Consider the following 3,722-nt stretch of genomic DNA (forward strand, 5'->3'; position numbering starts at 1 on the left):
ACAATCAAAATCTACAATCCTTAGCCCGATTTTCTTTTTCAAAAACGAACCTGTTAATAAAAATATAGTAACACCTTTTTGACCATATTTAACCCGACTCTAATTAGCATACCTGGGATGTAAGTCAAGTATTTTTAACCACAAACTCTTTGGAGACCGGTTTCAACTAGAGGTGCACAAACCGGTTTGGGTTGAAACCGGTTTCTTGAATGGGTTCCGATCGGTTTCGGTTCTGCTGTTGATAGCTTCGGTTCGGGTTTTAACCGGTTTTGGTTCGGTTAACCCATTTGGAATCGGTTTTGGTGGTGAAAATTACAAACCGGTTTCGAACTTACGGTTTCAATCCGTTTCTATATAATTGGTTTTAAACCGGTTAGGTTTTAGTTCGATTTTCCAGACAGTTCAGTTAACCGGTTTATTTGCCCACCTCTAATTTCAACTGTTGGAATATCATCTAAGCCTTAACTATTACTACACACAAACCAGTGATGTTTTACTTGATTAAATATAGCTCAATTAAATGAAAATTAAAAATAAATAAATAAATAAAAATATAAATATTACTATACACACAAACCAGTGAATAGCTCAATTAAATGAAAGAAAATTAAAAATAAATAAACAAACAAATAAAAATATCTCTAAGCCTTAAATATTACTATACACACAAACTAGTGATGTTTTGCTTATTTAAATATAGCTCAATTAAATGAAAGAAAATTAAAAATAAATAAATAAATTAGAATATCTCTAAGCCTTAAATATTACCATACACACAACCAGTGATGTTTTACTTGTTCAAATAGCTCAATTAAATGAAAGAAAATTAAAAAAATATAATAATAAATAAAAATATCGACCACAGTGGGAGTCGAACCCACGACCTTTTGATCCGAAGTCAAACGCGCTAATCCACTGCGCTATGCAGTCACTTGTGCTCTCTATCTCAGTTTATAAGCTTTAACAAGATACAACAATTGTAAATTTTATAAATTCACTGCTTAATTTTTTATTTTAATACAAATATTTGAAGCATATGTTCCTGTAAATGTAAAAGGTGTTTTAAAAATATCATTATTATGAAACGTTGTTATTAGATTTTTTAGATGCGTTGTTATAATTAGTATTGACATCTTGTTATAACTAACAATGTAACGGCATTTTAAAGGATCGGGTTATAAAGGTTATAAAAACGCTATACCAAATTTTGATAATTTTCATATATGAACAAACTGATAGCAATTAAGTAACAGGAAAATCCCATTTTACTAAAAACAAAGTTTCGGTCTTAGGGCCCGAAGATTACTTGCATTATTTGATTTAATTGCTTTGTAGTGACATTATTATAATGGAGTGTTATCCAAATGAAATATTACAGAAATTAAATGCTTACAATAAGGACTTAGGAAAAATAATGGCTACCTTTATCATTATTTGGGTTAAGAAAAAAATTAAATGAATTGACTTGAAACTGAATTAACTGATATAACCGAACATAAAAACAATTTATTTTCTTTCCTTTTTTTGGCAAAGTGAAATTGATGGAAACTTTTCAATGTATAATTGTTTAGTACATTTTGATTTTAATCACTATCCATAAAAGGTTAACTGAAGGTTGACTGTGTGCAAAATTTTAATGTATAATTGTTTAGTACATTTTGTGGATAGTGATTAACGTCAAAACTCAAAAGTATAAGAAAGCTAATGGTGTTATTGGGCCCAACAGGCCCAATAGGAGAAGAAACCCAACTTCATTCTCATTATGTGAACTTAAATCCTAACATGTAAGTATGTAACGTTGAATATAATATAGAGTATAACATGTCACTAGAACATATTATTAAAACTTTAATTATATGTTAAGTCTTTGTTTTAAAATATATCTATAGCATTAATATCATGAATCAATAAAACGGTATTATTGGTTTTTATTAGTCTCAGCTATTAATTTTGATCGTTGTCGATCCCAACTAATAAATTGGCTAGTGGTGGTCCCATCTTTTAACATATTTGTTTTCCAACGTTTTACGATTAACAGAATCCTAACGCCGTTACTTGCAGGTCGCCGGAAACACGCTTTGGGCCGGAAATGTCACATTTTTTGCTGGAAAACTCAACTTGAACACCTCCACCACCAAGTACCACCAATCGATTTCGACGATCGTTCTGGCGACCTCAATAGTTAGGCCTTTTATGTAACATCCCGAAATTTCCAAAATGATATTAATTATATTACTTAATAATAGAGGGAAAGTTTACTCGGGTTATCGGGAAATAAATAAATAGAGTAGGAGTAGGTATGGGTCGGGCTAGCGTTGGGTAATGGATATGGGTTATGGACTTAGATTAATTGAGATGGGTTAAATGAGAATGGGATCTAAGGGATATAAATATCCCCTAAACCCAAAATATCTTCATTTTCACCAAACTCCCTAACACTCCAAAACACACACACACCACCAACTTCGCCGGCGGCCGGGACGAGAGAAGACCGAGATCAGAGAGAGAGATTAGTGTGATTAGCAAGTAAACAAGATCCAAACAAGCTCAAAAATGTATGATTCCTGATCTTTGAAGTTTAAAGATCCGAGTTTTATAGCGTATGTACGACCGGAAACGGTTGGGGAACGTAGGGGGTGATGTCGAACCATAGTAAGGGTGTTAAAATCGCTCGAAATGCTGGACAGAAACCGAAACAGCGGCTATCTGGGCAACTTCGCCTGCAACTGGGCAACTTCGCCTTCAAAGCGATAACTTCGCCTTCAAGCGACAACTTCGCCTGAGGCCAAGTTCGCCTAATGGATAACTTCGCTTACGGCTAAGTTCGCCTGATGACAACTTCGCCTAGAGCTAAGTTCGTCTGGTGACAACTTCGCCTAGAGCCAAGTTCGCCTGCTGACAACTTCGCCTAGAGCCAAGTTCGCCTGATGACAACTTCGCCTAGAGCTAAGTTCGCCTGAGGCTTAACTTCGCCTAAAGTCAAGTTCGATTAGAAAATAAATTAAAAACCTAATGAAAAATGTGTTAAGACAGTTAATGGAAATAAAATTTTTCCAAGCTGACCTGGCAGCTCGACCCCAGCCAGGGGCTCTGCCCCTTGGACCCTGCTAGGGGCTGCCGCCCCTAGACCCCGCTGCCAGGGGCGCTGCCCCCGGACCCCTGTTCGTTGTGAGTCATATAAAGATAGAAATACATTAGGAGAAGTGATAGTTAATTGATACGTGTAACTTGTACAGTCAGCCGAGCTCAGTTAAAGAAGGGATTTACAGCTATCAGAGGAAGAAGCAGAGTTCAGGTGAGTTTCTAGCCCCATTCCTAGTTATGTTTTCGGGGCTGTGTGCATACTCGATGTGTTGTTAATACGCTTATCCTAAGTGATAAGTGTATGCCATATGTGATATATGTGATAGATATGAATGATTGCTTGTCGGTACGCGAACGATCTTCGGATATTGCGCGTACTGTCAGGTTAAAAATAAAGGTACGAATATTATATATCGAAAATGTATGAATATTTCAAATGAACACTTGTCGGGGCGTGAACGATCTTCGGATATTGCACGTATCGACAAGGGGTATGGTTAAATGAATGATATAAAGAACGCCTAGAGTGTTCTTATGTTCTAATGTAATTATCGTATATGTGAAGTATGTGTATATAGGTACACGAATGGCATGTGAGTTCTATGTTCGACATGGTAAGTTAGGATGACAAATCCCTC

At 35.7% G+C, this 3,722-nt stretch overlaps 1 non-coding gene across 1 annotated transcript; it reads right to left on the reverse strand.

Moving 5' to 3' along the window:
* Positions 1 to 856: 856 nt before the first annotated feature.
* TRNAR-UCG (transfer RNA arginine (anticodon UCG)) lies at positions 857 to 930 on the reverse strand. Its single transcript has one exon. It is a non-coding gene; the product is annotated as a tRNA-Arg (tRNA).
* Positions 931 to 3,722: the final 2,792 nt, after the last annotated feature.

The sequence above is a fragment of the Bidens hawaiensis genome, unplaced genomic scaffold (assembly GCF_021521415.1).
Source record: "Bidens hawaiensis isolate Kalapana, Puna unplaced genomic scaffold, B.hawaiensis_p1.1 tig00039978_1, whole genome shotgun sequence".
Taxonomy (NCBI): Eukaryota; Viridiplantae; Streptophyta; class Magnoliopsida; order Asterales; family Asteraceae; genus Bidens; species Bidens hawaiensis.